This window comes from Hyaena hyaena, unplaced genomic scaffold (assembly GCF_003009895.1).
Source record: "Hyaena hyaena isolate Hyena2069 unplaced genomic scaffold, ASM300989v1 scaffold_1944, whole genome shotgun sequence".
Taxonomy (NCBI): domain Eukaryota; kingdom Metazoa; phylum Chordata; class Mammalia; order Carnivora; family Hyaenidae; genus Hyaena; species Hyaena hyaena.
The window spans coordinates 74,447-97,529 of record NW_024082577.1 but is presented as its reverse complement, the minus strand read 5'-3'; the positions used below and the strand labels follow the sequence as shown (position 1 = coordinate 97,529).

The following is a 23,083-nucleotide window of genomic DNA, read 5'->3' as shown; positions in this document are numbered from 1 at the left end:
TTCTTGTGTGCGGGGCACCTCCACACCCCTTCTCTCTCAAAAGAAGTAAAGTTTCAGCTGTTTAAAATCTTCCAGTTTCAAAGAGAAACTTATTTTATGTACTCTATCTTTCAAAAAAAAATTTTGACAACTAATTAAAAAAATGTTGAAACATATTTAAGACATACAAAACTTGTCTGTCAGCCAGGTCCAGCAGGTAGGCAAGCCCTGATCTTCATATTTCTTTGCATGATGCCTATTGTATATCAATGCTGTTGTATAGGTAAATTATTTTCCATGATACTGTGCAATTTTCTTTGTTAACCTTAGAATACAGAACCACCAAAATCATGGTCATTAACTAAGTCCATTCAATCATTCAACATATTTATTGAGTGCCACAATGTTTCAGGCACTATTCAAGGTACTAGAGATATAGCAATGAAAGCAAATAAACAAAACCTCTGTCCTCATGAAACTGAGTCCATTGGCAAACAAGCAAACACACCAGTTTATGAGTAATGCATATGTGTAGGTCAGAAGTGTTATCTTTATAAGTATCATCTCTGGTTATTGACTGAGCATTTGTTTAATCATCATAATAAAAGATAATGAAGATGCCATTGGTTTCCTCATTTTACAGATGAGAAAATTGAAGCCTAAGAGAGATTAAGTGCCTTGATTAACTTAACACAGCTATTAATTGGCACAATAAGGGCTTGAATTCAACTTTGTCTAACTCAAGAACCCTACATTATTGAATCGTGTTGAATGAAGACCAAGAAAACAACAGGTTTAAGAGGTAAGCCAAAACAGAGAGACTATGGGAAAAAAAATGATATGAAGATTAAACATGTCGCAAATATATGACATCAGGGAATAATCTATAGCCAGAATATTGGAAAATAACAAACACAAGTACACAAACTTAATGTTTAGATATCAAAAGTAATGAAATTCTTTAGACAAACACATGATAAGTTTGCAAAAGGTAATTGTTTCAGCTAGGACTAAGTAAAAGAAGGCATGAACAATAGTTGCCTATACTGGACATTTTGTATTTGCTAACAAAACTAGAAGTCAATGGTCCCAAATTTGTTTATAGTAGCTTAACAACATTGTTAAGATCCCAAGTTTTGTTTTGTTCTGTTGCTGTTGTTGTATTGTTTTCTTTTCATTTCTTCCTCTCAAGCATATGTGCCTTGCTGGCTTCTTGTCTTTACCTTATTTTCCTTAAATGAGGAAGAGAGGGAAGGATTCTTCTTTCTCACTTTTGTGAGTTTCTACCAAGGAGAAAAAATACTTCCCAGAAGTCCTTCCATAGATGCTTGCATTTCATTAGTCAAAACAGTAACTGACTAAGATGAATGGGATTGTTCAAACAAATTATGATAGGCTTGGACAAATGTTGATTCATCTATGTAGCCAGACACATTGAACAAAATTATGGTTTTACTAGCAAGGAGGAAGGGATAAATGCTTGTTGGATAAGCCACTAATGAAGTCTTCCAAAATAATAAAAAAGCAAATATTTATTGTGCTCATTATATACAAGACACCTTACAATACAAAGAAATAAACAATGCATTTATCTATAAGTCCAAAACCTTTATTTGTATAAATATTACAGTCAGAATTTTGAGTCAGATAGTTCATGGATTTGATCAAATATATCAAAAGTAACTACCTGCAAGAAATGAAAAGTGTTTTAAAGAAGAGTCACAATTGAAAACTAAAATGCAATCTTAATCTGAGTACATTAGGAAAGTGGATTCTTGCATAGAGGAGCACAAGGAAAGCCAGAGGTGCCTCTTCCATCTAACCAGTACCATGCAGTGCCCCTAACCAATAACTACTGTGTGTAGGAATTCAACAGCTCCTGTTCTCCTGCCTCTGACTAGAACAATTGAGAGGTGGTACAGTGTTTACCGACTTCTTGAGATTGAACCAAAGTCACCCTTTGTGGACCTTTGTCCCCTTTCTTGCCTTCTTTCCCATCTCAGTTCCACTTCCTAAATCCCCCAGCAACTTGTATTTGTTTCCTGGAGCTGCTTTACAAACTGCCACAAAATGGGTGGGAATTTATTATCTCATGGTCTGGAAGCTAGAAGTTCGAGATCAAGGTGTTGGTAATATTACTTCTTTCTGAGGACTATGAAAGAATCTGTCTTATGTCTCTGGCCTAGCTTCTGATGGTTTATTGACAATCTTTGTTCCTTAACTTGGATAAGCATCACCCGATCTTGGCTTTCATGTTCACATGGCGTCCTTCCTGTGTTCATGACTGTGTCCAAATTTCCCCTTTTATAATGACATCAGTCATTATGAATTAAGAGCCCACCTTATTCAGTATGACCTTGCCTTACCTAAGTACATCTGTAATGACTTATTTTCAAATAAGGTCAAATTCATGTATATTGGGGGTTAGGACTTCAACATCTTTGGTGTGGGAGGCACAACTGAACCCATAACAAAGTTTATCCTAATATATCATTTTCACATGAATTCTCATCTCAAGGTTTGCTTCTGGTAGGCTCATTCTGTCCATCAAATATTTAATTAGTGTCTCAGTTACAATGCTGTCAGTTGCAAAGAAAAGATAGTTCAACTTAAATTTACTTACATAATAAAAGGAATGTATTGCTTTATGTAAATAAAAAATTCAAAGAGAGATCAGACTTCAGGCAAAATTTCTTTCAGAGATACATGAGTCACTCAACAACAAAGTTTTCATTAAGTGCCAACTCTGTGACAGAAAATGTACTCTGTTTTGGAGATATAACTGCAAACCAAACAGAAACATTCCTAGAACTTATATTCAATTAAGAGAAGATGAAGACAGAAAAAAGTCAAAATTAATAAATAAAACGAATAGCAATTGCATGATGATAAGATGATAGAGGAAAAAGTAATGCTGAGAAGGAATTAAGCAGAATTGTGGTGGGTGTATGTGGTGGAGGGTGGGGCTTGTAATAATAGTGTGGTCTCAAAAGGTCTCACTTAAAAAGCAACATCTCAATAAAGACCTGGACAAAATTCAGAAGTGATCCATGAGACAATCTAGGAGGAAGGCATTCCAGGCAGAGGAAATAAGTAGTGAAAGAGCCTCAGATAGGAGTTTGCCTGGGATGCTAAGAAGCAGAAAGAAGGCCATTTTGAGCAGGGTGAGGGAAACTTAAGGTAGAGATCAATGAAAGAAAAGAAACAGCAAGAAAATAAACAGTGTTCATAGAACCTTATAAGCTATTGTAAGCAGCTTAGATTTTACTCTGAATGATCTGGGAAGCTCTTAGGGGACACTCAGCAGAGAATTGGCCAGATCATACATTTTAACAAATCTCTTGGCTGCAGTACTGAGAATTGACTGGGGTCAAAGGTAGATGCAGGGAGACCAGTTAGAAAGCTATTGCAACAAGCCAAGCAAGAAATAAAGGTGGCTTTAACTAGGCCATAGCAATAAATGTGCAAGTTGGTCAGATCCCAAATATATTTTAAAGATAGAGTCAAAGGATTTGCTGGGAACTTTTTTTTTTTAAAGAGCAAACATCTTTAACATGCATCTACATTTCTTTACAGCTACATTTCTCTTTGATTCTCTCAACTTAGCCATCATCATGGACTAGGTGCATCTTCAGATTGCTTTTCTCATGATAGAAAAACAGCAGCTTAATGCCTCCTTAATAACATCCAGGAGAAAAAGAGGGCTTCTTTCATTCATTCATTGCCAATTATGTACTAAGCTCCCTTCTGAATAAAATAACTTTAGTAACATTTACTATGATCAGGAGAATATCTTATACCAAATGACTTGGACCTGAGTTATGTGCCCATTCCTAAACCATTAACTGTGGCAGGAAAAAAGAATTTCCCTGACTGCTTCAGCCCAAGTGTTGCTCATGGAGCAGTCAAAATCACTGAACTAGCATGGTGGCCCCAAATGAGAAAAAGGTAAAATAGATACTAGCAAGGCAAGCAATGTCTATTACAAGTACAACTCTGTGGTCTAAAAATTATTTTCAAACCAAAGAACTATGGCTTCCTTCATAAATATCAGATATAAGCCAAATTGTGACAATATATACAATCCATGAAAATTGCTAATCCTCCAGCTGCCAATTCTGCATGTCTTTTTATGGCTGGCACACAGAGTCACATGTAGAAAAATGAGAAAAGAAAATAAGGGTCTAATCATGTATAATAAGGTAAGTAGTTTATTATCTGTACATTACAGATCAATTAGACAATACTTCAGGAAAGGCTCTCTTAATAAGTCTCAGTCTATCCTGATTATACTATCTTTGATTATATTGTTCACTTTGGGCCTTACTCAAGTTTAAGACTGATCTGTTGATTATGTTAGCCTCCATTAAAGTGTAGAGAACCATGGTTAACACAAATCCAGAAAGTGAAAATAAGTCTTAGATCACCTGGAATCACAATTTTGCAATATTGTTCTTTTCCAAGATCTAAATTTCCATTGGAAAACAGCTCATTTAGTTTGATTAACTAAATTCTACATTAGTTTAAGTTCATATAAATCCCCATAAACCTTAGTGATCTACTGGTTTCCAGCTGTGGAGCTGATTTTGACCTGGATGCCCCGGTCCCAAGTGGCACCAGGAGAAACTGCTCCTCTGCTCTCCAGCTAGATCCAGAGGGGAAGCAGCACAGCCTGAAACCCCTCCACCATTCTTCCAGCTCAGCTCGATCCCCAGTGGGGAAGCTGATGGCTTAAACTGCTGGGAAGGAAGGACTCTGCCTTCAGGTTTGTATTTCCGGTGGTATCAATAAAGCACACGGACTAAGATCTGGAAATGAGGCTTGGCTTGAGACATTAAACATGGCCCACCTGGGCTATGCCAGTGGCACAGGGAGACTAGACCCAAAAGAGTGAGTTGCAACACTTGGTTTGAGAAGGGACTGGGCGCCACCATTTTTCTCCCCACAACCACCAAGGCGGGACCTCAGGGACGGCAGTGGGACTCAGTGGAGGCTAAGACCTGCCTACACCAAACCATGCCCATCCTTGCTACAAAGCTGGGTTTTTTTGTTTGTTTGTTTTGTTTGTTTTTGTTTTTTTTTAATGGAACTTAGGGCAAGACCAACATGGATGCACTGCCATGATTAATTCTAGATCAATTCTTTCTATTCAGATATATTTTCCCTTGTCTCATTCATATCCCTCCCCTCTGCTGGACTAGGCACTCTAGTCATTGGTTTGCTTAAACAGTCACATTTAATCCATTCTCTAGATGTATATTCTACACCTCCACCGCTACCTTTCTATCTCTCTCTCTCTCTCTCTGGAGTAATCAGACTATATAATTTCTGTGAGTAACATTATCTTCATTTCTTTCTCCTCACCTCCTATCATATTCTCCTCCTTCCCTCTTTGAATTAAGCCTCTTAGTCTCTCTACCTGGTCATTGTCCAATTTCTCTTTCTCCCTGCCCTGTCATTTCTCTCTTTTTATATACTCTTCCATCAGCACTGCATACACCCTGCTCTTTATTTTTAGCTGGGAATTCTGGTTTTATGCTTTTATACTATCCTTTGTCTTTCAGGTTTTTTTTCTCTTTTCTTCTTTTTTCTTTTTTAATTTTTATTGTGTGTTTTTCCTCCATCTATTTTTTTCTTTCTTGTTTTTCTTCTTTTTTTTCTTTTTCTTTTACCATTTCAGTTTGCTTGTCTGTTGGATATGTCTGTGTATTTGTGTGCCTTTGTTCCCTGTGTGTTTGTCTTTCTTTTTCTTTTCGAGGGCTATCTCAAGAAACAAGCCAAAGTATACATGGTAAAGAGTCCCAATATTACTATGAGTAGAGAAATAAAATAACCAGTCTCAACAAGAGAGACCAAGAGACACCATTCAAAGAGCATTTCCTGAACGGACAGGCCCTGGACAGTTAAAGAGCCTTCATTAATGCAACAGTACTCACAGTTGTAGAGTGCATAACAAGCTTTTAAAACTAACAAGTGGAGCACCTGGGTGGTTCAGTCGGTTAAGCTTCCGACTTCGGCTCAGGTCATGATCTCGCAGTTCATGGGTTCAAGTCCCGTGTTGAGTGGGCTCTGTGCTGACAGCTAGCTCAGAGCCTGGAGCCTGCTTCTGATTCTGTATCTCCCTCTCTTTCTCTAACCCTCCCCTGCTCATGCTGTCTGTCTCTCTCTTAAAAAAATAAATAAAACATTAAAAAAAAACTAGCAAGACACAGAAAGCTAGCCAAAATGATGAAACAGAAGAAATTCCAGGAAGAAATGACAGCTAAAGAACTGCTCAAAACAGATATAAGCAACATAATTGAACAAGAACTTAGAACATAAGTCGTAAAATTGATCGCTGGGCTTGAAAAAGGCATGGAAGACATCAGAGAAACTATTGCTACAAAGACTATGGAGCTTAAAAATAGTTGTGATGAATTAAAAAATGCTATAAATGAGGTGCATAATAGAATGGAGGCGTCCAATGCACAGATTGAAGAGGCAGAGAGGAGAATAGGTGAATTAGAAGACACAATTATAGAAAAAGAAGAAGCCGAGAAAAAGAGAGATAAACTGATCGAGGAACACTAAAGGAGAGTTTGAGAGCTGAGTGATACGATCAAATGGAACAATATCCGTATCATAGGAATTCCGGAGGAGGAAGAATGACGGAAAGGCACTGAAGGAGTTCTGAACAAATTATAGCAGAGAACTTCCCCAAACTGGAAAAGGAAACAGGCATTGAAATCCAAGAGGCATATGTCTGAAATTCAGATGTAACTTGAATCGATCTTCTGCATGACACATCATTGTGAAACTGGCAAAATATAAGTACAAAGAGAGAATTCTGAAAACATCTAGAGATAAGAGGACCCTAACATACAAAGGGAAACCTATCACAGTGGTTACAGACCTATCTACTGAAACTTGGCAGGCCAGAAACGAATGGCAGGAAATCTTTAATGTGATGAACAGAAAAAAATATGCAGCCAAGAACCCTCCATCCAGCAAGCCTGTCGTTCAGAATAGGAGAGATAAAAGTCTTCCCAAGTTAACAAAAATTTAAAGAATCTGTCACCACTAAACCAGCCCTACAAGAAATCCTGAGGGGGACTCTATGTGGGAAATGTTGTAAGGAACACAAGGTAGCAGAACACCACCACAAGCATGAATCCTACAAAGAACACAATGACATAAAGCAGCCCTCAATAAATATAAAAGAATTGAGATCATACCATGCACACTTTCAGATCATAATGCTTTGAAACTTGAAATCAATCACAGGAAGAAGTCTGGAAAACCTCCAAAAACATGGAGGTTAAAGAACACTCTACTAAAGAAGGAATGGGCCAATCAGGAAATTAGAGAAGAAATTAAAAAATATATGGAAACAAATGAAAATGAAAATACAACAATCTAAACTCTGTGGGATGCAGCAAAGGCAGTCCTAAGAGGAAAGTACATTGCACTCCAGGCCTATTTCAAGAGATTAGAAAAAGCCCAAGTCCAAAATCTAACAGTGCACCTAAAGAACTAGAAGAAGAGCAACAAGAGCACCCCAAATCCAGTAGGAGAAGAGAAATAATAAAAACCAGGGCAGAAATAAAAAATATAGAATCCAAAAAAACAGTTGAACAGATCAATGAAATCAAGAGTTGGTTTTTTGAAAAAATAAACAAAATTGACAAACCTCTAGCCAGGCTTCTCAAAAAGAAAAGAGAGAGCACCCAAATAGACAAAATTATGAATGAAAATGAACTTATTACAACCAACCCCTCACAAATACAAGCAATTATCAGGGAATACTATGAAAAGTTATATGCCACCAAACTGGACAACTTAGAAGAAATGGACAAATTCCTAAACACACACTATCAAAATTCAAATGGGGAGAGATAAAAAATCTGAACAGACCCATAACAAGTGAAGAAATTGAATCAATTATCAAAAAACTCCCAACAAATAAGATCCAAGGGCCACATGGCTTCCCTGGGGAATTCTACCAGACATTTAAAACAGAGTTAATACCCATTCTTCTCAAGCTATTCCAAAAAATTGAAATTGAAGGAAAATTTCTGGACTCATTTTACAAAGCCAGCATCACTTTGATTCCCAAGCCAGACAGAGACCCTGCAAAAAAAGAGAACTACTGGCCAATATCCCTGATGAATACGGATGCAAAAATCCTCAACAAGATACTTGCAAATCGAATTCAGTAGCACATAAAAAGAATTATCCACCATGATCAAGTGGGATTCATTCCTGGGTTACAGGGCTGGTTCAGTATTGGCAAATCAATCAATGTGATACATCACATTAACAAAAGAAAAGATAAAAACCATACGATCCTGTTGATAGATGCAGAAAAAGCATTTGACAAATACAGCATCCCTTCTTAATAAAGACCCTCAAGAAAGTTGGGATAGAAGGAACTTACTTAAACATCATAAAAGCCATCTATGAGAAGCCCTCAGCTAACATCATCCTAAATGGGGAAGAACTGAGAGCTTTCCCCCTGAAATCAGGAATGTGACAGAGATACCCACTCTTACCACCGTTGTTTAACATAGTCCTGGGAGTCCTAGCATCAGCCATCAGACAACAAAAGGAAATAAAAGGCATCAGAATTGGCAAAGAAGATGTCAAACTTTCACTTTTCACAGACGACATGATACTCTACATAGAAAACCTAACAGACTCCACCAGAAGCCTACTAGAACTGATCCGTGAGTTCAGCAACATTGTAGAGTACAAAATCAACATACAGAAATCAGTTGCATTTTTATACACCAATAATGAAGCAACAGAAAGAGGGAATCACGAAACTGATCCCATTTACAATTGCACAAAAAACCATAAAACACCTAGGAATAAACCTAACCAAAGAAATAGAAGATCTGTATGATGAAAACTATAGAAAACTTATGAAGGAAATTGAAGAAGACACAAAGAAATGGAAAAACATTCCATGCTCATGGACTGGAAGAATAAAGATTGTTAAAATGTCATTACTACCCCAAACAATCTACACATTCAATTCAATCCCAATCAAAATTGCACCAAAATTCTTCTCAAAGCTGGAACAAACTATCCTAAAATTTGTAGTGAACCACAGAAGACTCCAAATAGCCAAAGTAATATTGAAGAAGAAAACCAAAATGGGAGGCATCACCATCCCAGACTTTACCCTCTACTACAAAGCTGTCATCATCAAGACAGTATGATATTGGCACAAAAACTGACACATAGACGAATGGAATAGAATTGAGAACTCAGAATTGTACCCAAAAATATACAGCTAACTAATCTTTGACAAAGCAGGAAAGAGTATCCAATGGAAAAAAGACAGCCTCTTTAACAGATGGTGCTGGAAGAACTGGACAGGAACATGCAGAAGAATGAAACTAGATCATTTTCTCATACCATACACAAAAATAAACTCAAAATGGATAAAGGACCTGAATGTGAGGCAGGAAACAATCAAAACCCTAGAGGAGAAAGCAGGAAACAACCTCCTTGACCTCAACCGCAGCAATTTCTTTCTTGACACATCCCCAAAGGCAAGGGAATCAAGAGCAAAAATGAACTGTTGGGACCTCATCAAGATTAAAAGCTTCTGCACAGCAAAGGAGACAATTGGTAAAACTAACAGGCACCTGATGGAATGGGAAAAAATAGTTGCAAATGAAATATCAGATAAAGGGTTAGTATCCAAAAACTATAAGGAACTCACCAAACCCCACACCCGAAAAACAAATAATCCAGTGAAGAAATGGGCAGAAGACATGAACAGACACTTCTCCAAAGAGGACATCCAGATGGCCAACAGACACATGAAATGATGCTCAGCATCCTTCATATCATCAAGGAAATACAAATCGAAACCACACTGAGATACCACCTCACGCCAGTCAGAGTGGCGAAAATGAACAAATCAGGAGACTCTAGATACGGGAGAAGATGTGGAGAAACGGGCACCCTCCTACAATGTTGGTGGGAATGTAAACTGATGCAACCCATCTGGAAAACAGTGTGGATGTTCCTCAGAAAATTAACACTAGAACTCCCCTATGACCCAGCAATAGCACTGCTAGGAATTTACCCAAGGGATACAGGAGTGCTGATGCATAGGGTCACATGTACCCCAAAGTTGACAACAGCACTCTCAACAATAGCCTAAACGTGGAAAGAACCTAAGTGTCCATCAACGGATGAATGGATCAAGATGTGGTTTATCTATACAATGGAATCCTACAAGGCAATGAGAAAGAATGAAATCTGGCCATGTGTAGCAACATGGATGGAACTTGAGGGTGTTATGCTGAGTGAAATAAGTCAGTCAGAGAAGGACAGATACCATATGTTTGCATGTATAGGTGGATTAGGAGGAACTTAATGGAGGACCATGGGAGAGGAGAAGGGGGAAAATGGTGGGGGAGAGGGAGGGAGGCAAACTATAGGAGACCCTTGAATGCTGAGACCAGACTGAGGGCTGTGAGGATGGGGTGGAGGGGAGGGGGGTGATGGGCATGGAGGAGGGCATTTGTGGGGATGAGTACTGGGTGTTATATGGAAACCAACTTGACAATAATCTATTAAAAAATAAATTAAAAAATAAAGTAGAAAAAATTACAGAAAAAATCTTTTAATAAAAATTGAAACTAAAAAAAATTAAAAAAAGAAAATCTCCAGTGTTTCTCAAAATGTCAGAAAATTTTACCACTGGAAATACTCTTTTTATTAATGTTTTGTGACCAAGTTTATGAAAGAAAGAAAAAACAACACATGATAGATCTCTTTCCTGCAGTTCCTCATACATTATCATATTAAAATGTAAGAGGATATACTTTTACTCTTCTGCCATATAAATTGTGCCCATTGTAGTTTTTCTAATAGTGTGGCCTTGGGAAGGGAGAATAGGATGAATGAATTTTCCAGAAGGAGAATACAATTATTTAGAGGAAATCCTGGTAAAATCTGGGGTAAGTGGAACTTTTGCCTCTTCTGACCTCAGATGAATGTTGGGAAGGTGGAGAAATCCTGAAGTCAAGGAATTAGGCAATAGGACCTGTGTGCCCTGATGATTCATCTCCAGCCTAACGAAGGGCGGTTTGCAATATAGATGAGAGTTGATTCTGGGGGTGAAAAGCTATTCCTTCACAAGTATTAGTGACATAATCCTTCTGCAGAATGATTCTGCACACCAGAGGCAAACCTATTAAACAAAATAAGGGCAGTGGCACAGTGTGTTTGGACAGATGCTAACTAGTTGCTCACCAAGTCTGTCAATGCCCAGAGTGCCCTGTGGTTTGACACGCATCTAGATATTCCCAAGTTCCCTACAGGGGTCGCAGAAAAGTAGCTTACTGGTGAGTTTAGTACAGAGATTGCTGCAATAGAAGAAAGTAACTCCAAAGCTGTAGATTAGAGTTTAATTAGGTTGTATTCAAGGTTCAAGTGCCAGTGAGGATTCAGGTGGGGCCAAGTTATTAGGGAAAACAAGAGGCACTTAGCTAAGCTCAGGGGAAAAAGAAACATAATTTCAGCTTGGTCACTGAATGTCAGTTACAAAAGCAATGGCTAAATGACAAGGAAATAATCAGAAGAGAGTCCAAAAAGACACTCCATTACCCAATGGATATGAAGCACCTTTTCTACCACTGGTAGCACCACAAGGACACAGTATTCTCCCCTAGAATTCCAAATGCCATTTGGGGAAGGGCAGAAGGAGGATGCAACACTATGAAAAACAGCATTTATCAGTAAGAGACTAACTTAAACCAAATCTGTTACAACTAGGTAATCTTTGAAAATTTAAAGTAGGTTTTGTTCTTTGTTGTTGTTCTTGTTTTATTTTTAATGAAAAGCAACCCCTTGACTACCCAGAAGAGCGAAGATGAGTGAGAAAGAGAGACAGTTATCTGTGCACAATTCTGCTCCCAGGCCTAGAGTCATTCTTCAGTGTTCTTGCTTCTTCTTCTTTTTTTTTTTTTTTAATTTTTAATGTTTTTCTTTATTTATTTCTGAGAGAGAGACAACATGAGCAGGGGAGGTTCAGAGAGAGAGGGAGACACAGAATCTGAAACAGGCTCCAGGCTCTGAGCTAGCTGCAGCACAGAGCCCGATGTGGGGCTTGAACCCACGAACTGTGAGATGGTGACCTGAGCCGAAGTCAGACGCTTAACCTACTGAGCCACTCGGGCACCCCTCAATATTCTTGCTTCTTAAGAATAGGAACATTGGGGCGCCTGGGTGGCTTAGTCGGTTAAACGTCTGACTTTCGCTTAGGTCATGATCTCGAGGTTCGTGGGTTCAAGCCCCGCGTCTGGCTCTGTGCTGACTGCCAGCTCAGAGCCTGGAGCCTGTTTCAGAGTCTGTGTCTCCCTCTCTCTGACCCTCCCCTGCTCACGCTCTCTCTCTCCTAGAAATAAATAAAACATTAAAAAAAATTAAAAAAAAAAAGAATAGGAACAATATACTGCATACCTTTTTTGTCCTAACACCTACCACAGTGCCAAGAAGAGAACAAGGTTTTATTTTTTTTTAACTAAGCTGAATTTGTAAGTTAAATTGGCTGACTTTACAATGTTTCTATAGAGTGATGATTTTTAGACAGATCTGTAGACTCCTAGATAAGCCTTAAAGCTTTTATAAGGAATCCATTAGGACAAATATTTTTATAATAATATGAAGACATTATTTGCTTTATTCACTATTTATTCACTATGTTAAAATTTACACTGATGACACAAAGAGAATGGTGGATAAAATTGCTGGCTTTGTAGCAAGAATCAGTACAGTGGCACCAAACTATACTGTCAGTTGTATTTTACCACACTCTCATTAAATAATACTTTAAAAATAGTACTCAGACTCTTAAAAATAATAATATTTGCAATTTTACTTAAGACCGTTATTGATAAAGTACTAAAATTTATTAAAATAAAGCCCAACCTTTAAATATACTTTTTAAAGTATATTCTGTGTGACAAAAATATGAAGTATGCCAGAATACTTCTGCATACCAATAAAATGTATTTGTATCAATAAAAAGACTTATATAATTGTTTAACTTGTGAGGTAAATAAACTACTTTTTCACCCATAGAATACCATTTTGATTTGTAGATAATATACTAATTAAATAATTTACTAAATAAAAATTTCTACTGCTATATCTGAATACAGTAGGCACTTGGTGAATAAAAAGTAATTGGCTTCCTTTGTTGCTTAGTCTAACCCGTCTATCTTCTCTTTCTTCATGGCTCAGAAAAAAAATGTCTCTATCTCCTAGTTCTGGGATAGTCCTGTTTTGTTTTGTTTTTTTTTTTTTTTTAAGAGTCCCATGCCCCCTGCAATAAAATTATAAAGAGTAAACAAGAGATTCAAGTCAAGCCAGTAAGGTCCAGAGAGAAGTTTGGTTGTAGTTTCTAGAAAAGTGATTCCTAGCATTTACAACTGTTACAAAAGCCTTTAGTCCTCTCATTCCATGTCTGCGTATGAACAAGAAAGAATACAGCTTCAGTAACCACTGGCAAACACCCAATCATGTAGGGTGCCTATGAGTAAGGATACAGAAAGAACCTGGGTTTTTGATAAGGCTGTTGACATATTAGGCCAACCACCCCTGAGAACTTCTCTCTATCTGGAACTCATATTTGAGCAAATGACTTTCTTTATTGTTTAATCAGAGTCAGATTTTCTGATCTCTGTAGCCAAAAGCATTCTAAGTGCAATAAGATACCTATTTTTTATTCTCAAACTTCCCATTAAGTAGACTGTTATAGACTTTTGATCTTCATCTGTTGCTTTCTTGTCGTGAGGAATAGTTTGCAGGGCAACCAATGTTCATGTTCTTCTTTTGTCTAGAACACCCTCCCCACCCATTTGGCTCATTGATTCAGGCTTCAGGTAAGATCTTTTCAAACTTTGGCTTTATGTTGTTTATAGCAATTGTAATTTATGATGCTGCACTAACAGATATGCTTTTTAACTACAATTACTAATGCTTTAATAAATATAATCTTTTAGCACTTTTGAGAACTTTGAGAATCATATTATATCAAACTAAGTATTATATTGATGACTATCCAAAGGTGTTACTATTTTATTCAAAATGTACACTGTCCATGTTTTCTATATAATATTCACCGTGTGACCAGAATACTATATCAACAGACTAAAATATAAACTAACTGCATAATTTATTCTACACCAGATCCACACTAATTAATTAGAATGATTAATCAGTTAGAATGATGTTGATTTCAGGTTGGAGAATGCACAACTGAAAGTGACTTCAAATCATCTGGGTTAATAAGTGGAAGAAGATAATGACTGAGCCTAGACAACCAACAATATCTATACCTTTCCATCTCCTAAATGAGACGTAATTTAACCCTTTTTCTTCTAAACAACTCTACTTCCACCAAAACCTACAAGTTACTTCTGGAAAATCAGACTTGTTTTCACTTCTTTCAGAAGACAAGCAGGTTGTTAACACAAACCAAGGGAGGGGACAGGAGTAGTATGAAAATCAGTGTCTCTACAAAGCAGTCACCTAAAATAAAAAAAGGTGACCTAATCCAGTGTATTTGACACTTTGTGATTTAACAAATACTGTCTAGTTTTTTAAAAAATGACATTTTCACTTAAAAATTTAGAAACTTTATAATGTCAAAATGAGAGATCTAGTGAAGAGTAGTGCAGTTGTAATCTACATTGATAATAGGTAGATAAGTAGACTTCTTTTTTTTTAATATCTTTATGGCCCAGCACTGATCCACAGCCTCAGCTAGCTTAAGTTAGCTAAGGACACATTAGTAATAACATCTGAACTAACTGAAGCATTGAAGAGCAAGGTCTAAAAGAAATACAGATCCCTTTGTTCAAGTCATTGTCATATCACTTCTTTCTAAATTCCCTCCTAGTCCCTAATTAAAATAATCCAACTTTGGTAGTTTCTTCTACATGTCTTTTAACCCGTCATCTTGACTTACTTTTATAGTAAGTAATTTATTTAGTATCTTAACACTTTTTTGAGCATATGTTGCATGTAAAGCATAGTGCCACATGCTTTAGGAATATAATGATGTTTGGAACCAGTCCATTTCATTAACCTCCTCATTCCCCAATTCTTCAGGTTCCCTTAGTTTTAAAACAGGTTCCTTCAAGTATTAAAAATCTTGCCTAAGACCTATCAGAGAGAAAGAGAAACTTTTCATCTTAAGTTTTCCTGTTTAAATCTTTTGTTATTTACTCTGAGTCTGCTCTTAGTTCTTACAATAACCTATATTTATATTCTTTGCTATATTCAGAAGAACATTTTAAAAAGTTTAACTTTAATGTCAGCTTTACAATCAGAAATATCCTCTTGTCATTTGCTTCTGGTGCTTTCTCCTTCATAGCACTTGCCACAAGAAGGGATAAATTGTAGCTCAATGTGCGTTTTTCCTGTTGGCCTGGAATCTCCTTGAGGACAGGCAGAACCTGCTATTCACCAGCTTATCTCTAGTACCAGGATCAGTTCTTGAACAGTTGTTAGAACTGAGCTAGTTTTTGTTGATGGAAAAAATTAATGAATTCATAACCTTATTCAATATCAACTTCTCTATTCTTCACTGCTCAGTGATTAATCTGTATTAACACTACGAATATTCATCAAACAAAGATTGAATGAGCATGTGCTACATGACAGGCGATGGAAAGATAAAAGCTTGTAATTTCAAGGTGCTCACAGTACAGTTAAACTTATTTTGTTACATTTAAAAACTTGATTTTTATTTTTAAAGCAGACAACACTGGTGTGTAACGACTGATCACTCCTTCATACCTCTCTCTGGATATTATTTTTCTTGGATTTAAAAAAAAAACTTTAATGTTTTATTTATTCCTGAGAGAGAGAGAGAGGGAGAGGGAGAGAGAGAATGTGATCAGAGGAGGGTCAGAGAGAGAGGGAGATACAGAATCTGAAGCAGGCTCCAGGCTCTGAGCTAGCTGTCAGCATAGAGCCCAACACGGGGCTCAAACCCACGAACTGTGAGATCATGACCTGAGCCGAAGTTGGACGCTTAACTGACTGAGCTACCCAGGTGCCTCATTTTTCTTGGATTATTATAAATACAGTTTGAACATATGAAACTGATTCATCTTAAAATCAGAGCTATGTAATACATTACTGTTAAAAAGTCATTCAGGAGATAGAGAAGCTGAAGGAAAAGTTTGGAAGAGGAAAAAGTCATGCAAAGTGCCGTCAGGACCATTTGTGATGTTACATGGTCATGGAGCAGAAGTTGGAGAATTGCAAGCACAAATGAATGAAAAATACACCTGAACTATCCAAATAATAATCACAGTCATATAGACAATATTTCTAACTAAATGATGAAATCCATAAGAATCCTTAAATAATACTTTTTTTAAATTTTGAAATGTAGTCTTTATCTTATTCTCCAGCTATCCTTCTCTTGCTTCTAAATCTTATTCAAGTATCAGCTCTCATAAGAAGTTTTCAGTGATTCTTCTACCTAAAAAAATTCTATTTACAGCACAGGATTGTCAGAAAGGATAGTAATAGAGAAAAAAAATCAAGAGATCATGGGAGAACAAATGTGTAGATCATATAACGATTTATTTACCAAATGTATTAATCAGTTATTAGTAATTTATTTTTAATTAATATAAATATTTCCCCACTTGAACATTCACAGTACATTTTGATGGTTCTTTCTTAGTGGTACTTCTTTAATGGTCCATATCATTCTTTTCCTTGTATCAATGCTTTATTTTCTATTAGATCACAAGATTAAATCTTACTTATCATTTTGTATCTTAGAGGGAACAAATTGCTGCTCATAAAAATAGGTGAATAAATCCAAATCACTGAATTGACTTCTATTAGTATTTTTATCATAAGCAGATGGCCACAAACTTGGCTCCTTCATATGTACCAAAGCAGGATTCAGTGAAACTACACAAATTTTGTTTAGTCATAGTCTGAATATCTGTTTGACCCACTGTAGATAAGAAGGTTTCCAAATTTGGTTTGGGACCATTAAAAGTTCCATAAAAGTTCCCCAGATGATACATATGCATCCAATAAGTAAACATGTACAATTCAATGACATCCATGTGCTAAGACTTATGGCGTTGGAATTGTGAATATGATAAACATCCCTGCCTGCATAACACTTTTACTCTAATGGGAAAGGCAATCATTTTTGTAGTTATAATGCTTCTTGTACAAAACAGATTATTTTTGCTCCTACACTGAATTAACATTTAAATATGTAAGTTAATGATAAATAACAATAATTTATAAATCCCTATCTCAAGCAGTCACTAAGCCCTTTTTAGGTATTGTTTTATTTGATATTTATACAATATAGATAATAGATATCATTTCCATTTTATAAAGGAAGACATTGAGGCACTGACAGTTTTTTTTAATGCCAAAATTTGGACAATAATTAGCAGAACCAGAAGCAGAACCTAGAGCTGCCTGACTTCAGTGTGTCATTCTTAACCTCATAACCAGTTACTTCCACTTGGTATCTTCTTTAGTGTATCGTCTTGAATTTTGTATTTGTTAATTAATTTTGTATGGCAAGGATAAGTGTGGGTTCCTTGAGATTTGTCTTATTTCAGTTTATGTATAATGTCCAGGACTATAAAAACATCTAAGTTACCAAGATATTGAAAATAGGTATGTGAATAATCATAGTTCAAGAGGGCAATAAAGAGTATAAGTAGGACGCAGGACTACATAAATATAGTCCATGAATATTAACTTTTAGTAAGGATAATACCTCATATCTAAGTAATACTTTAGTGAAGATAGCACCTAATAAACTTAGCTGTTACTTCAAGTTCTTTCTGTATTCCTTTGTAAATATTTTGTGGTTGCTTGGATTAATTATAAGAATTTAATTTAAGGGACCATGTCTTAAGTTCATAACATATCTTTCTGAGAACTCCAAAAGAAAAAAAAAAAAAAGACTAAGTTTGCTTCTCTGTCCCATGATATGGACAGGGAAGTGCCAAAAACTTTAAAGAAAATGCTTTCATGTCAGTGTTTAAGAGGTTAATAATGATTTACTTGTCCTCATGTACATCATAATTAGTCTCTACTGTCTAGGCTAAGAACAGGGCTGGAACATACTCTCATATTCTCCAGAACATAAATTCTGTTATGTATATTCTCTACAAGTGCACACAAGCATGCTTTCATAAGGAGCTTTAAGATCTCCTGAGATTTGTGAGATGTATAGGAAACTTCCAGTTGGGTTACTATTTAGCAGTGGGTGGTTTTCAACCTAAATTTGCAAAGGCTTAGAAATCTTCCCTTCTGTATGAAGAATTTCCTGACTACCCTTGTTCTGAACTCATTAAAAATACTTTCTGTTGATGTATTCATTCAGGAGTCGTTGTGTTCTTTCATAAATTATTACTTACATTTTCATATGTAAGAGGAACATCCTCATAGGCTGATTTTATCCCCCCTCTCCAGAAGTAGATTCCTCCATTGCTTGTTATGAGAAATCTAAACACAATCAACATTTCCTCAATTTAGCCCCTTTTGTGAAAATTTGATGGAGTCATTTGACTCCCATAAACTCACCATCTGATTTTCTTCCCCAAACTATCTCATTTCGTGGGATCTCTTCTATAATCCCACTCCAAATGGTGGCCAATATCCTAGCCTCTACCTTCTTTAATTTCCCCTTTTAGTTGTCAACGTTGCCACTGCCCACTTTACTTTGCAGAAGAATGTATCCAGTATGAGCTTCTACACTCAGCTCTTATACCCTACTCTAATACCTCAGAAAAATAACAAAAATAATACATTTATTCAGTTGTTATGAATTATCACATTCTAGAAAATAAGAATTATAAATAACATATATACATATGTGTGTGTGTGTGTGTGTGTGTGTGTGTAAATATACTTCAAAGGATTTCACTTTACTTTCCATGTTATCCATGGCCCCTTCCACAGGGTAAACACTGTATTATATATTATTTAGTTTGCTTAAATAGAATAAACCATCAGATAAAGTAAATTAGTAAAAAATAAAAAAGATTTCCATATCTCTAATGCTTCTAGAAAGGGGTGTATTATTGAGTTTTATGTTACTAGAAGAGAGAGAATCCAGTAGTCCATTTAGTAAGGAGTTTTTCAAATACCATCTATGTGAACTTACTGGACTTTAAGTTCTTAGAAGCCAGAGACTTGATCTATTTCATCTTCTTTGTGAAAGGTCATGGGAATATAGAGGCAAGAATTGATAGACACATCCATAATGGATATGGTTTATAAAGGAAACAAAGTTGCATAACTGCTCTGCTATGTCATGAGAAAAGTAGGACAAAGATGGGAAGCAGGAAGAGCAAAAGTACATGCACATGTTTGTGTTTGTTTGTTGTTGTTTTTGCATATGTTTCTTTTCCTTTTTTTCTGGTTCTACTCTTTATTAGTTGGTTCATCTGTAGAAATTGCCTCACTTTTCTCTTCCTCTGTTTTCTTTTTTTTGTAATTGTAATTGATTTTATTTTTTTTTCTTTCATCCTTTATTGTCCAGTTGGTTTCCATATAACACCTAGTGCTCATCCCAACAAGTGTCCTCCCTCATGCCTATCACCCCCCTTCCCCTCCGCCCCACCCTCATCAGCCCTCAGTTTGTTCTCAGCATTCAAGAGTCTCTCATGGTTTGCCTCCCTCCCTCTCCCCAACTATTTTCCCCCTCTACCTCCCCCTTGGTCCTCTGTTAAGTTTCTCCTAATCCACCTATAAATGAAAACATATGGTATCTGTCTTTCTCTGCCTGACTTATTTTGCTCAGCATAACACAAAAATATGGAATGCTTCACAAATTTGCATGTCATCCTTGCGCAGGGCCATGCTGATCTTCTCTATATTGTTCCAATTTTAATATATGTGCTGCGTAAGCAAGCACTTGCATATGTTTCAAACCGTGTCTATGTTGCACTTTGATTTACCTTGCCTGAGAGAGAAGTTATACAATTTATGGCAAAAAAAAAACAATCTTTAAGCTCTTGTGGTGGCATCATGAGAGAAAAGGTATGTGGAGGTGGTGTATCACAGAGCAGCTGGCTGGAGGTGGAAATAATAGACTCCTTCTTGGAAAACAACAAATTTACAATGGATTCTTCCTTCTGGTTGCAAATTCTCAGAATAATAATGGAGCAAGGTAACAGATATTGGTATCAACTGTACAGATTGTTGAATAAACCTCATCAATTGAACAGAGTCTTTTACCTTCTTCTGTTCTCTAAGAGACTCAAAGGCCCACACCAGTCACTGCCAGTCAGGGAGTGTTGATATAGTCATTAATATTCTCCTTAAAACACTTAAAGTGTTTTTCATTAAATGGTACACAATTAACCATACCTTTAGTATGAAGTAGAATTTGGAAACAGAACTCAAAGTTTTAATTTTGTGGTCATTTTTATGAGAATGAGAATTTCCAAAACAAATAGGTGTATTAGAGAGCACAAAAATTGTGAAAATATAAAAAAGAATTTTTTGTTAAATAATTTTGATATAGATTATAATTACAAAGATATTTAAACACTCATTGTGAGTAATATAAGCCAGCAAATTCAATTTCAAATTAAGGAGTTTTTAATATAATAACCCTGCTACCTATATAAAATGTTGAGTTATTTCCAGGGAAGTAAAATCATCTCTTTAAATTTAATGTTACGATAAGCATAGAAATCTTAAATTATCCAGGTATGTACTTTAGAGAAACAGGAATATTATCTTGACATATTTAAAGACATACAATACATAAAGGTTAAGTAACAATGGTAAAATCTTCCTGGTCATTCACACATGCATTTAACATTATAATACTTTTTTAGGCTTTAGAAGGTAGTATACTGATCCAATATGTATTTTTATAATGAAAGTAAACAAAACAAAACATACCATTGCAGGTTTAATACTATAAATAAATTATATTCACAATGATTTTAATATTATCCATTTATTCTCAACCTTCCAAGATTCTTGTTTTTTAAATGCCTTATACATAAAGAAACTGTAGAGAAATAAATACTACTCATTTTTATTTGAAATATCGAGCTTAAGACAAAATGACTGACAGTGAACTGTATCTAATTTTCTCTTCCTATGCAGGAACAAATACACTAACTGATCCATGCTCAGAGATACCAGTCTATGGCATTTTCAGACAATGAAACTAGGAAAATGCTATTGAACTTGAAGATTACACAACATGAACTGTCAGTATATGGTAGGAAGAATAAGGTTATCAAAAACCCTTTGGCAATATCTATGTAATGTCCAAATTCCTGTCTGAACACTAAGACATTCCTTTCAGTCAACTAAGTGAAGGTTAGTTTATTGATGTGGTTTAAATCCAGGAGGATATCAGACATTCTCAGATCTGTGACCTTTTTCTTCGTAGAGAAATGAGAAGGAGCTGGAGGTTGGGATCGTGGGGCTATGTAATGAATTGAAAGAACTTCAGCACCCTTTCATTTTACCAGTAAAGTCTCATGGGACTTAAGTAAAAACTGATTTTCTGTAGGGAAGATTTTGATTTCTATACTGTTATCTCATTCCTGGTTATTTTCTTGCCACAGGTAGAAGATAGGATGCAATGAGACCATCTTATCCATTTACAAGTAATAAGGTAAACCCCCTGCATTTCAAATATAAGTAGACATGCTTAACCTCAGTTTAATAATAATTATTGCAAATATACAAGTAGTAAAATGTGCTTGCCTATTAGATTGGGAAGTTTTAAAAGATGACTGATACCAAAGATCAACAGTGGTGTGAAAAAAACAAGAATTGTGATGCACAATTTATGACAAAATGAATTAGTTTAACATTTTTGGGAGGGATTTTGGTGCTTTATGCATTATTATTTTCAGTAATACAACAATCACAATATGATTATATTTTATATTACTAGTGTATTATGTTTATATTATTATATAAAGTGTTTAGTTTTCAATGTTTCAAAAATATATGCTATACAATTCTCATATAAGAATACAAATACATGTGTACATGGAAATGCATTACAAAATTGTTACAGTAGTGAAAAAATTATAAGTCACCAATAGCATTAATAGGAAAGGAGTTGAGTAAATCATGGTATATCCATGCAGTGGGATTCTATAAATCCTATAAAGAGAAAAAGAGATCACTATATTAAAGCTTAAATAGGGGCGCCTGGGTGGCTTAGTCGGTTAAGCGTCCGACTTTCGCTTAGGTCATGATCTCGCGGTTTGTGGGTTGGAGCCCCGCGTCGGGCTTTGTGCTGACTGCCAGCTCAGAGCCTGGAGCCTGTTTCAGTCTGTGACTCCCTCTCTCTCTGACCCTCCCCTGCTCACGCTGTCTGTCTCTCTCTCTCCTAGAAATAATTAAAAAAACATTTTAAAAAAAATAAAGCTTAAATAGTAGGATATTTCACTATACATTATTCAGCAAAGAGCAAGTTACAAGGCAAATTACATGGTAAGAATACCTTTCTGCAGGATAAAATTAATAATATAGCTGTATATTACTATACACTGAGAAGAATTCAGAAGAATACATCATTATAATAAATAAATGTAGTTATTTCAAGAGAAGAGTAACCTCTTCTTATAGAGCATAGTTTACTTCATAAAAATTTCTACATTGCTTTGGAATTTAACAATACATAGAGATTTCTTCTGTGATCACAAAAAAATGAACTTATAAAAATGTCTGTCAGAGAAAGGATTAGGTAATATTTAAAATGTTCTTTTCTTTAACAATGCTATATTGTTACTAGTTGCTTTTTCTTCCATAATTTTCTAGATTACTGAAGTCGCTATTATATCTTTATCAAAGAGTCCATCTATTACAAAAAGAGCTAAATTTGCATTTTATTCTTTTATGTCTCATATTTAAACTTTTAATTGGGAGATAAACACCATTCATGATTCAAGTTGTTTGTGATACTACTACCCGGGGAGTTGGCTTTATTCAAATAATAGCCAAATGCTATCTCATAGTTGGGCTTATAATAATAATAATAAATAATAATAAACTCTTTTAGATGAATGTGTTCATTATCTAACTGATGAAGATAACCAGTATT

The 23,083-nt window shown here is 35.8% G+C and overlaps 1 non-coding gene across 1 annotated transcript; it reads right to left on the bottom strand.

Annotated features, from left to right (window-relative positions):
- Positions 1 to 19,806: 19,806 nt before the first annotated feature.
- Positions 19,807 to 19,912, bottom strand: LOC120227014. The gene has a single exon (XR_005527143.1). It is a non-coding gene; the product is annotated as a U6 spliceosomal RNA (small nuclear RNA).
- Positions 19,913 to 23,083: the final 3,171 nt, after the last annotated feature.